Raw genomic sequence first — 14,409 nt, forward strand, 5'->3', positions numbered from 1 at the left:
TATTTGTCTTTATCAACACTGCAAAGTGTAGAAAATCATTCTGCATGAGGGTACAACCGCACGGCCGTGATGCGGTCAGGAACCGCAGCATCTCATTTCCCAATAGAAGTCAATAGGAAAATAGGTTTCTGAGATAAACCTGGCACTTTTCAAGCTGTGATGACTGCACCTATTGTACATGTTCGACTGCAAGTAAAACATGCCCACCTGATTGTGGCTGCTGATAGCATTGGCTATAGAATATGACATATTTATCACAGAAAGCTAAAAAGCAACAAAAATTAACAACAGTTCATAAACTACTACAGACAAAAATCGCACCCTAAAAGCATGATTATATACTTAATCCGCCCCAGGATTACCACATGTATCATAGGCCAGGGGCTGTTTACCCATCTTGAGCCCCCTCCCTCCATCCCCCCCTTCCCCTTCACTTTCCTCTCCAATTTTTCTTTTTTCGGGTAAATATTAAACATATTATAACACCCAACAGTATGCAGTATATAGGATGATACTCCAAAGTCTGCAGTATACAGTATAACACCCTATAGTATGCAGTATAACAACCCCACAGTATAACACTCCGCAGTCTGCAGTAAACAGTATAACAACCCCACAGTATAACACCCCATAGTATGCAGTATACAGTTTAACAACCCCACAGTATAACACTCCACAGTCTGCAGTATAACACTCCACAGTCTGCAGTATACAGTATAACACTCCACAGTCTGCAGTAGCCCAAAGTATGCAGTATATATTATTAGGGATGAGCGAATTTCATATTTTGAAATTCGAGTTTGGGTTGTGGTATAATCTGAATTGAGTTATGTGTTCCGTTACCACGGACCATAACGGCATTCCGTTATTCATTCCGTCATAATAGAAGTCAGTGGCCTGCATACCGGATCCGTCCGGTTTCCGTTATGCTGTAAATTCGCTCATCCCTATATGCCATATATAGTATAACACTCCAAAGTATACAGTATAACACCCCACAGTATGCAATATACAGTTAGGTCCACATATATTTGGACAGAGACAACATTACTGCACATTACCACAATGGATTTTGAACAAAACAATTCAGATGCAGTTGAAGTTCAGACTTTCAGCTTTAATTCAATGGGTTGAACAAAATGATTGCATAAAAATGTGAGGAACTAAAGCATTTTTTAAACTCAATCCCTTCATTTCAGGGATTCAAAAGTAATTGGAAAAATTAAATAATTGTAAATAAAATGTTAATTTCTAATACTTGGTTGAAAACCCTTTGTTGGCAATGACTGCCTGAAGTCTAGAACTCATGGACATCACCAGACGCTGTGTTTCCTCCATTTTAATGTTTTCAGTTACTGTTTGTTTGTGGGCCTTTCTGTCTGAAGTTTAGTCTTTAACAAGTGAAATGCTCTATTGGGTTCAGATTAGGTGACAGACTTGGCCATTCAAGCATATTTCAATTCTTTGCTTTACTCCTGGGTTGCTTTGGCTTTATGTTTTGGGTCATTGTCCATCTGTATTATGAAACGCCGACCAATCAGTTTGGCTGCAATTGAGCACACAGTATGTCTCTGAAAACCCCAGAATTCATTCGGCTGCTTCTGTCCTGTGTCACATTATCAATAAACACTAGGGATCCAGTGCCACTGGCAGCCATGCATGCCCAAGCCATCATACTGCCTCTGCTGTTTTTACAGATGTGATATGCTTTGGATCATGAGCTGTACCATGCCTTCACCATACTTTTTTCCTTCCATCATTCTGGTAGAGGTTGAGCTTGGTTTCATCCGTCCAAAGAATGTTCTTCCAGAAGTGTGCTGGTTTTTTAAGGCCTCTTTCACACGAGCGTGTCCGGATAAGGTCCGGATGCATTGCGGCAAACCCGCGCGAGTAGGTACCCAATTGCAGTCAGTTTTGACTGCATATGAATATATTGCCATGTCCTCCAATTTTGTCAAAAATGTAATCTTATCTGCCCCATGGTACTCACCTCAGTAGCTGCCACAGACACAGATTTCTATGTGCATAGATCCTTACTTTTAGCCAAGTATGTTTTGTACAGCATAGCCAACAAGCCTGAAAAGCCTTTTTTCCCCACTTGTGACTAGATGGATGAAACCTTGAATTGTTTTGAAGCCTTGTACATTTTGCCTACTAATTTAGTCCACTTCACCCTCAAATATGGTTTCCAGAGGACTTTCAAAGCCCTACCCAGTACATGTCCAAGACAATCAAAGTGTGTCTGATGACAGCTGATGGACTGTCACCTTCATTTCAATCCTCCAGGAATGGAGGTGAACAGATATTTCTGACGAACCCCCTGCTGTTGGAACTGAGGAATAAAGTCCCACCATTAGCCTGCGGAAACAGGAAAATAAACGGTCTCTCAGTTTTACAATTTTAACCAGTCTCAACCAGGTGTGACAAGAAACCCCAACTTTGTTCTCAGCGCGCAATCATAAAAGATACACTGGATAGTGTTCATATATATAATTTATTGATGAGCAGCTTTCAGTCCAATTAGAGGTTGAAAATACTCAAATTATGCAGTTTTGTGATGTAAAAAAAAAATACATAAGAACAGCATAGGATAGGATTTGTTACCTAGATGTCAGCGCAACAAATCACTTGTGACATGCAATATTGCTGCAGTTCTCTTTATATAAATAAATACAAAATGATGAAAAAGTAATTTAAATCCATCACTAGAAAAGATCAAAGATAAGTAAATTTTTCACACGTTGAGCAGAGAAAGGTGAAAAGCACACAACAAACAAAAGTGGTTCCAAGTCATGCATATATTTTCATGTCTTTTTTTGGAAAGGCAGTATAGTTTTCACAGTGAATATTCTGGTGTGATCGTGGCATGCTACAGATATATGAATGACGTCTTCAGGCTTTGGAATGGAGTCTGTGAGAAGCTGGAGCGGTTTACCGCATAGCTGAACAGGTGCCACGACCTGATCAAGTTCACTCTGCATTCTTGTTCTACGGTTATCCATTTTTTGGATGTAGACATTAACAAAGACGATATTAGGTAGGTAGAACAAATCTACTTAATATGATTCTTATGCCTCAGCTGCCCTACATGCTCCACAGTGCTCCGGGATGGGATTTAATTTGGAAAAAGGGCATACCAAGGATTAAACTTGAGAACCTACAAAGATCCAAACTTGATGGGGGGTTGGCAATCCCTAACCCCCGGATATATTATCTGGCAGCTTAGATGCAGCATATTCGAGGGTGGGGGGGATAGTAGCAGAGTCAATACAGCAGGGAAAATTGTGAAACATCTAGTGGGAAATCAGGTTCTGTTGTCGGATGGAACATTCCTTGCAAAGGGTTGCACTTACCCAATACTTAAGACTATACATAAAGTCTGGGGGAAGGCTAGGGAGTTGGCGGGCATCAAAGGATTTACATCATATACCCCAATTTGGCCTAGTTATATACAGTGTATGCTGACTCCAATTTAACATGATTTTGAATGTGATTGCTTAATTCTAAACACAGCTACATCCCCAGTTATAAGAGGGTGTGCACACTTATGCAACCTATTTTTTTTTTTACATTTTTTCTTCCCTCTACCTAAAAGATTTCAGCTTGTTTTTCAATTGAGTTGTACAGTTTATAGGTTACATTAAAGGTGGAAAAAGTTCTGAAATGATTCATCTTTGTCTCATTTTTTTACATCACAGAAACCTGACATTTTAACAGGGGTGTGTATACTTTTTATATCCACTGTATACTGTGAACTACAAAAAACCCCACTAAATTCCCGGATTGGGAGACACATGGGATTAAGTATGTAGCAGACTTGTATAAGGAGGGGACTCTTAAATCCCTACCGCAATTGCAAGAGGAGTACCACTTACCCAATACATCTCTATACCAATACTTACAAGTAAGACACGACATTCAGACGCAGGAAAGACTCTCTCCAGTGTGCCCTCCTGCTAGTCACTCCATCTTAGATCTTAATGCCTCTCATGGTGGTACTAAGGGCATAATATCCCTTCATTATAATAGCCTTCTTGATAAACAAATCAAAAAATCTCCCTTACTGTTACTGGAAAAGTGGAAAATGGATATAAGTGACTTGATGAAGGAACAATGGGAAGAAGTGTTACACAGTTTGCCTGGTGTAGCAGTGAGCGAGGCACATAGACTCTCCCAACTGTATTTATTGCACAGCATAGGACCCTAGAACTTCTGTTTAAGATGGGCTATAGACAAGATGCGGCCTACCAGAGATGTGGTATGTCACCATCGGGGTTAGTGCATCTCATGTGGAACTGTCCCAGACTCCTACGTTATTGGAGGGAAGTGATGTCGACTTTAAATAATGTTTTTAAAATAAATCTGGATTTGACAGTATTGGTATGTATTCTGGGATATGTAGCTGAAATTCCTGTAACAGCGGGGCATCGGCCTTCCATCCTCAGTCTCCTTTATCAGGCCGTAAGCTTATTGCTTTCTACCAGATGGCATCAGAACCACCTACGATATGAGAACTTAAAGTGAGGGTATATAGACTTCTTTGCCTAGAGCGCTTTGTGTACCATAAAAAGGGGAAGATACAGAAATTTCATGATATTTAGGATTTATGAATAGCAAAATATAATTTACCCTTTCTGACTGAAAGATGATAACATACTCCATGTAATGCTGAGTGAGCATGGGGCCTGAGAGGTGGATGCCCCGCTGCATGTTCTGATAATGTCCAACATTGTGCGAACTATAATATATATATATATTTATTTATATTGAAGAAAATCCAGCGGGAGCACCAACCAGGAAATGGGTGCAATGTCCACAAGGGCAACGGCAATGCCCCAATAATACAGCTTGAAGAAAATAGGACTGCACTCCAGATTAAAAGTGAAAAATAGTGAAGCTTTATTCACCCATAATATAGCAACTTTGCGACGTTTCGGCTCACAAGAGCCTTCTTCCAGCCTTCTTCGCTGGAAGAAGGCTCTTGTGAGCCGAAACGTTGCAAAGTTGCCATATTATGGGTGAATAAAGCTTCACTATTTTTCACTTTTAATCTGGAGTGCAGTACTATTTTCTTCAAGAGATATATATATATATATATATATATATATATATATATATATATATATATATATATATATATAGAGAAGAAAAAGTACAGTGGGAGCACCAGCCAGCATGTGGGTGCAAGGTCCAACGTAGGGTAACGGCAATCCCCAATGGTATAGAGAACAAAGAAGTAGGACTGCACTCCAAGATAGTGATAAAATCAGCAAGTGGTTTATTCACCCATAATATGGCAAGTCTTGCGACGTTTCGGCTCACAAGAGCCTTCCTCAAGCATGGTAACAGTGAAAGTGAGAGCATTATAAAGGCATTTACAAAGTGTCCAACCCATAAGGGTGTGGTTACAATCAATTACAATTGCAAACATACGATGCATAGCAATACAAATAAAGTGCATGTGCATAAAGTGAGCAGTGGTATACAATTCATGACTAAGGGATGCCATCCCTACAAAGTGTATTAAAATGTATGTGATACTTCATCTAAGCTAAAATCACAATCATATAGGTGATAATATGATGAAGGTGGATCACAGAAGTCAAACCGTAGGAAGCAATGGGGCCCGCACATACCATGGCGTTCTTTGTGCGTCTCCAGGTCCTCATTGCGCATGACCACACTGACATCATCCGATGCATCACAGTGTAAAGGTCAAGCGCTCGCGCTCTGCCTGGGTCGACATGAGAGCGCCATTTTACATAAGGGAAATGCACCTAAAGGTTACGTACAGGTTATCTATTTAACTGTTGTCCACACGGAACAATCATATCTCCGACCGCTGCAGGGATCTCCTACATATATCAGCAAATGGACAGGGGTCCCGTCCAAATGGGCGGGACACCTGACCAAGGCGCCACTACAAGCACAATTGCCAAAAAAATAGCAGTCGTAGAGGGATGATCCCTCAATTGTACCAACAACCTTATCTTGTTAAAATATAATGACATATCTGGAGTAACGCATTAATAAAAGAACGCTGATGTCCACCTCGGGTCGCATAGCTTCCAAAGGGTCTGATTCTAGGATCCACATCCAATTTAGTGAAAATATAAAATCCTAAAAAGCAGAGAAAAAATATTTTAGTTTCAAAATAGATCTTTTTCATAATTGTAGATAAATCTTTCACGGTTATCAAGCACCAATATACAAAAATGAGAAAGACAAAGCGCAAACATGCCAAGGGACCGGGGGTCAGCCACAGATCCTAGGTCTCTCACCTGAACTCAATATTGAGACCCCTGGGATGCAGGCTATCCAGATCATATATCCAGCGTAACTCTCTTTTCTTCAAGAGTGTCAGGCGATCACCACCTCTTCTAGGAAGCCTGACCTGATCAATGATCCAGCATCTTAGATCACGCTCGGAGTGTCCGAGGGATCCAAAATGTCTGGACACTGGTAGGTCAGTACGTTTCTTCCTTATTGAATTCCTGTGGTTATTCAACCTTACTTTCAATTCTGTGGAAGTTTCCCCGACATATAATAGGTTACAGGGACAAGCCAACACATAAACTACATATGACGAGGAACAGTTTAGATGGAACTTTATCGGATACTCTTTGTTGGTAAGCGGGTGTGTGAAAGATCTAGTTTTACATATATATCGACAATTGACACAACCGAGACACGGATAACATCCAAGTCCCGGCTGTGTCAATGTCCGCTGTATGCTGGTTTTCTTTGGACCTGCATCCGCTCTGACCAAGTGGTCTTTAAGATTTTTGTTTTTACGGTACGATAAAAGGGGCGGAAGCTTAAACTCTGGTACATCTTTGATAGACCTGCTGAGGATACTCCAGTTGTCCTTCAGGATACGTCCTATCTCCATACTACATCCAGAATAAGTGGACATAAATGGTATCCTCTGAGTTTTTTTAGAGGTGGTATGTGTTATTTCAGTATTTATATGTAGGATTTTGTTCTTATGTGCATCTAATAATCTGCGAGGATAACCCCGCTCCCTAAACTTATCTGACATCGTATCCAGTGTAGTCTCCAACTCAGTGTGGTCTGAAACGATGCGTTTCGTACGGAGGAACTGCGAATGGGGGAGGTGTTTAACCAGGCTGCGTGGATGATTGCTTTCATAACGTAGGATAGTATTTCTATCTGTCGATTTGACATATAAGCCTGTGCCAACCATACCATCAACTAGCTTGACGTTCGTGTCTAGAAATGACAATTGCGTTTTAGAGTATGATATAGTATACTGAAGATCAGGATCTATATCATTCAAATATGTGTGAAACTCCCTCAATTGTAGTTCAGTGCCCGACCACAGGAGGAAGACATCATCTATGTACCGCCACCATCTAACAACATGTTGAAAGTGGTGGGATACATAGACAAAGTCCTCCTCCATGTGGCGCATATAAATATTTGCGTACGTTGGGGCCACATTGGACCCCATCGCAACGCCGCGTTTCTGATTAAAGAAGATATCTTGAAACAAGAAATAATTGTTTTCAAGAACCAATCTCAATAGGGTATTTATAAAACATTTTGCATTCTGTGTTATGGGTGAACCATCCAAGTATTTATTGACTGCAGAGATGCCCTTCTCATGCCCTATTGACGTGTATAAGGAAACAACGTCAAAGGACACGAGAGTGACACCGTGCAAGTCGCCAGCTTCAACTGACCTCAGTTGTTGTAGAAAATCGCCTGGGTCTTTAATGTAAGACTTTCCGGCCATTGAAAAATCCCTCAATATCCTATCAAGAAAGATGGATATTCTACTGAAAACAGAGTCAGAACCAGATACGATGGGGCGACCGGGGGGGTCCACAAGACTTTTGTGGACTTTAGGTAGTACATATATTACAGGAGTGATGGGGGATCCCACCGTCAAATACTCCCTCAATCCCTCATCTATGATACCCCCGGCCACCGCATCGGAAAGACTCTTGTTGATTATGTTCATAATGCGAAATTTCGGATCGCTCTGCAATACACTATATACATTTATATCATTCAATTGTCGTTCAATTTCTCTGATGTATTTGTATGTGTCAAGAACAACTACCCCGCCGCCCTTATCAGCTGGCTTAATGGTTAATAGGGGGTTGTTCTTGAGTTCGGAAAGGGCCTCAATCTCTGCAGTGGTCAGATTAGGATTGCATAATCGTGCCTCATCCCCTGATGTGGATTTCAGCATTCTGACATCTCTCTGAACTGCAGAGATGTAGGCCTCAACCGCAGGTTCATCTATATTAGGAAAAAAAGCACTTTTGTTAGTTAAATTCAATCCTTTGAGTGAGAATTCGCTGGAGCATATTTGTGTATTTGCAAAACGTCCCTTAAAGAACACTTTCAATTTAATCAAACGAAAAAAATCATTCAAATCCATCTCTAGATCAAACCAGTTTACCTTAGTGCTCGGGCAAAAAGAAAGCCCCTTGGATAAAACACTTAGCTGGGCATCTGTTAATTCGACTGATGATAAATTAAAGACTATTGTCTCTTTCTCTGTGATGGCGTCTTTGTTGATTGTTGTCTGGTTCTGTTGTAACGTTGTTTTCCCTTGTCTTCTGTACCGGCGACCTCCTCTCCTGGTTCTGGATCTTTTCTTTTCTTTAAGTCCGAGTCCACCCCTAAAAAAGCTTTATCTTCATCTATAGGGAGTTGTGTAAACCTTCTCCTTGACTTATTGTCACGATTAAAACTCGTAGACGGCTGATCAGTTTGCCATGTATAAATGTCACCTCGCTTTTTTCTCTGCTTTTTAGGATTTTATATTTTCACTAAATTGGATGTGGATCCTAGAATCAGACCCTTTGGAAGCTATGCGACCCGAGGTGGACATCAGCGTTCTTTTATTAATGCGTTACTCCAGATATGTCATTATATTTTAACAAGATAAGGTTGTTGGTACAATTGAGGGATCATCCCTCTACGACTGCTATTTTTTTGGCAATTGTGCTTGTAGTGGCGCCTTGGTCAGGTGTCCCGCCCATTTGGACGGGACCCCTGTCCATTTGCTGATATATGTAGGAGATCCCTGCAGCGGTCGGAGATATGATTGTTCCGTGTGGACAACAGTTAAATAGATAACCTGTACGTAACCTTTAGGTGCATTTCCCTTATGTAAAATGGCGCTCTCATGTCGACCCAGGCAGAGCGCGAGCGCTTGACCTTTACACTGTGATGCATCGGATGATGTCAGTGTGGTCATGCGCAATGAGGACCTGGAGACGCACAAAGAACGCCATGGTATGTGCGGGCCCCATTGCTTCCTACGGTTTGACTTCTGTGATCCACCTTCATCATATTATCACCTATATGATTGTGATTTTAGCTTAGATGAAGTATCACATACATTTTAATACACTTTGTAGGGATGGCATCCCTTAGTCATGAATTGTATACCACTGCTCACTTTATGCACATGCACTTTATTTGTATTGCTATGCATCGTATGTTTGCAATTGTAATTGATTGTAACCACACCCTTATGGGTTGGACACTTTGTAAATGCCTTTATAATGCTCTCACTTTCACTGTTACCATGCTTGAGGAAGGCTCTTGTGAGCCGAAACGTCGCAAGACTTGCCATATTATGGGTGAATAAACCACTTGCTGATTTTATCACTATCTTGGAGTGCAGTCCTACTTCTTTGTTCTCTATATATATATATATATATATAGTATATAATTGATGTATTAGTCTGAATGGGGGAGCTAAGAATTGGACAGAGATAAATGTCTGCCTTGGTGCCATATGACTAATACACTTGAAACATCCGGAACTTTGGTGCACATTTGTGATTGATGGGTGGGGGATAAGGGGGAGGGGTTGGGGAGGTATATACTTTGTAAACAAGTAATGGAACTAACTAATCCTACGCTGACTTCTACAGTAATCCTATGTAATGCTATTAGTCGGTTTCAGTTGATTACACTCACACATATGATTGATATAATGTATCAGGTACTTGCCAGTATTGTTGCGAGTGAGGTCTTTGCAGGAATGGTTACGTTTCCAAGTAGTAGCTGTTCTGATTTCTGCTCTCTACAACCCGCGTGTGCGCGCGCGACGAGAGGCTGCGCTGGTGATTCCAAGGGAGCGAGACTTCCGTGTGACGTCACACTCCTTGGACCACAATACCCCCGACGCAACGCATACGCAGTAACGTATTAATGAGCAAAAGTCAGTGATTAGGACATTTTTACAGTGAAAAATAGGAGGTAGTGAAGAAAGATGCGATTGGTATAAAAAAAAAATATCCATGAGACAGGAGATGCTAGACATTTTGCAGAGAAGGGACACAGAGTACACAATTTGAGGTGGCTTGTACTGGAGGAGGTAGAAGACCAGATTTTATACAGAAAAAAAATATTGCAAAGATAAGTATACTGGATTTGTACTCTAATGACTTATGGGATGGAAGATACTTCGGCCCATAAACCTGCCCCTTACCTTACTGCACCCACCTACCCCCCACAATTAACAAACAGACAGCTTCTTGGGAAAAGAGCCTTCTCGGCCATTTTATTAAACGACATTAATTATCACTTAACCACAGAAATACATAATAACACGCATAACATATCAATTACCATAACATATGAACCATTGCATAGGATCCTAGAAGGCAACAGGTAAGCTGTGTTCTCCACCATTCACCTCCACTTGTCATACCACCTTACCCTCGGCCGCGGTCACCGACCCAAGACCACTGAATCCTCCATGTTGTAATTGATCTCCCCTGTAGGCCCATCTGCCCAACAGGAGCCCCATGCACAAGCTTACCGAACCTCCTGAGATGCACACTCCACCTTGGCATGCACCTCTTAAACTTATCATTGTCTTCCAGGACCCTCCATTACCACGCCACGAACGACCATAGGAGACACCTCACCTATGGGCATCCCGCCACACCCTAAGGGCCGTCTCTAGACCCTCCTGAATCCCTAAGGCCCACATATCAATTCCCACCTCGTTCAGGTGAACACCATAAGACCTAAAGAACTGACGCGATGCCGCCTCCAGCTCCCGATGCCTCACCACAATTCCACCATGGCGTCTCACAAAACGCCCAACCTCCCTATTAAGCTTAGTCCGGGTCTTGTTAAGACGGTCCACCGACCTCGCAAAACGCTACACCCTCCGAGCCACCACCTCGGACCAAACCACTAATATACCCGGGACATCAGACCATAAACGCAGCAGGTCCAATTTGATATCCCGAATCACCTACCTAGTACTGCGAACACCCAGATCATTTCCTCCAACATGCAATACCACAATATCAGGTGGCCTATCCAAAGAGACTGAAGAATGAAATTCTGGAAGCACCCTACCCCATAAAAGACCCCGTATGCCAATCCAGCGCACTTGCATGTCAGCCGGGTCGAACCCCAATTGCCGTCCGTTCCTACGCACGTCCGCCCGCAATGCTCCCCAGTACACGTAGGAATGTCCGAAGATCCATGCCATACAAGCCGACCCTGTAAACACATCAAATCAAAACCTATCTCACCAGACAGCTAACAAAAATTCTGTATAAACAACAAAACTTTTACCCCCGGCACTCACAACATATGGGGACGAACATAAGATCGATAACATCTAGATTCCCGCCGACCAATCCGCTTAATGGCCTCCTCCCCCAGGCCCAAACTGGCCGCCTCCGTTGCCGCAACCAAACACTTCCGAAAAAACCGCAACAAATTGATACTGCGACAATGCCGACCCATCCTCATGCATCAACAACAAACCCACCACATCCGGCCTAACCGCCAACAACCCCTCAGCACACCTCACCGGACACAAAACCGACATAAGGCGTCAAACACACCACACAAACCGTCTCCCATAACGACTGCAACACTGCCCACGAAACCGGCCTACGAGTGTCTGGACGAGCCGCACTCCGCCTATAACCCTTCAAAGCCTGCCGTACCAGAAAACATTTAGACACATCCACAAGACCCCGCAACCGTAACCAAAAGGTAACAGCCGCCACCCTCTTGGAAACCACCGAAACAGACACCCCCGAACTATAAGACAAACCGATAAAATATACTAACAACATCTGAAAATCCTCCACTACCTCACAACCCCCCACCTGATCCATCAACTGCTCCCACTGGGACCACACCGAAGAATACGCCAACCACGTACTCCTACTCGCGAACTGGCGAATCAGCTCAGAGGAGACCCCAAGGCCACGTTCCAGAGCCACTGAGGACATGGTAGACCCAACTCGTCCGCATCCGGCACCAGCCCGCGAAAACGATCCCACTGAAAACGAGAGAGTGAATCAGCAATGTCGTTATCAACTCCCGGGACATTCACACAGCCACAAAACAAGCATTCAACCGCAAACCGCTAAGAACTAAACGGCGAAGCAAGCGCAACACTGGGGGTGAATTAGCAGACTGACTGTTAATCGCCTGAACCACCCCCATGTTGTCACAACAAAATCTCACTCTTTTATTCCTGAGCACATCCCCCCACAACTCAACAGACAAAACAATCGGAAACAATTCCAACAAAACCAAATTCCTCAAAAAACCTGCGTCCACCTGCACTCCACTGGCACCTGCACTCCACTGCCCCCCACAAAAGGCCCCGTAACCACAAGACCCCGACGCATCCGTAAACAGCTCCAAATCAACACTGGCAACAGGCGCCCCCATCCACACCGAACGCCCATTAAATTCCCCCCAAAAAACGCTCCCACACAAGCAAGTCATCCCGCACCTCAGACGATAGTCAAAAAAAATTGAAAGGCCTCTGCACCCCTGCCGTCGCCATGGCAAAGCGCCTGCAGAAAACCCGGCCCATCGGCAGAATTCTACATGCAAAATTCTACTTCCCTAGAACAGACTGCACACACCGCAACTGCACCTTTTTCGCCTTCCTCAAGAAATCAATCTCATCGCGCAAATCCGCCACCTTTTCATCCGGCAACCGACACTCCATGGCTACACTATCAATCACTATACCCAAAAATTTCACAGAAGTCGCTGGACCTTCTGTTTTTTCCAGCGTTAACGGGACACCCAAACGACCAGCTATGCTCTCCATCGTGTGCAATAATACCGAACAAACTCGCGACCCAGCAGGTCCCGTAAACAAAAAATCGTCAAGATAATGTAAAACGGAAGTCCAACCCGCCTCCTGCTTCACCACCCACTCCAAGAAAGAAGCAAACTTTTCAAACAAAGAACATGAAATTGCACAACCCATCGGCAAACAACAATCTACATAAAAACTGCCCTCCCACTTAAACCCCAACAAATGACAACTATCCGGATGAATGGGCAACAAACGAAAGGCAGCCTCTATATCAGTTTTCACCAACAAAGCCCCTTTCCCAAAACGACGCACCCACCGAACCGCCTCATCAAACGAAGTATACGATACCGAACAAAGCTCCTCAGCAATACCGTCATTAACAGAACTACCCTCAGGAAACGACAAGTGGTGTATGAGTCTAAACTTGCCCGCCTCCTTTTTAGGGACCAAACCCAAAAGGTGACACCCACAAACCCGACAACGGAGATTCAGCGAACGGGCCAGCTACCCGCCCCGCCGCGACCTCCTTACCAATCTTCTCCGCTACCACGTCCGGCCTACGCAAAGCCGACGCCAAGTTACGGGGAGCCACCACCGGACCAACCGAAAAACACGGGATCCTAAAACCATCCCTGAAACCAACTAACAACAACTCCGCCGCAGCCCTATTTGGGTACCTCTTTAACCACGGCACCATCTCTTCCACCTTCACCGGTGTCACCCCTCTTCTGCGCCCCATCTGCTCCCTTACCTCGCTTATGCTTGAAGCACCTTGACAGACTGTGAGCCCCACCACATCCGGAACATTCATGCTTGAAGCGGCAGTCAGCGAGGTATCTGCAATAACCCTTATTGAACTGCCAGCAGCAACCCTTTTTTTGCCCGCTACCAGGCTCGGACGCCGAGGAAGCCCCGGCTGCCCCACGAAAGGACTGATAACCAACCTTTGGAGCGGCCATAAGCCGCATCCAAAGACTGATATCTTTATGATCCCAACGAATACTCGCTCGGACCGCCTTTCGCTGACGAAATTGTTAGTTGTACCTTAGCCATGCCACACCCCCATAAGTCCTGTACGCCTCACCAATGGCATCCATGTAACAGAAAAGAGCGGAACAGTGTTCCGGCGCTTTTTCACCCACCACACTCGCCAGAATGGCAAATGCCTGCAGCCAATTCAAATACGTCCGCGGTATCAATCTATAACGAAGCTCCTCTTCCTCTTTCTTGGTCTCATCTGGCTTAACCCTATCCAAATTAAACTTTTCCAACTGGAGCAACGAGAATATCTCCACGTACTCGTCCCTCCAAATCTTTTC

This window comes from Bufo bufo, chromosome 9, assembly GCF_905171765.1.
Source record: "Bufo bufo chromosome 9, aBufBuf1.1, whole genome shotgun sequence".
Classification (NCBI taxonomy): Eukaryota; Metazoa; Chordata; class Amphibia; order Anura; family Bufonidae; genus Bufo; species Bufo bufo.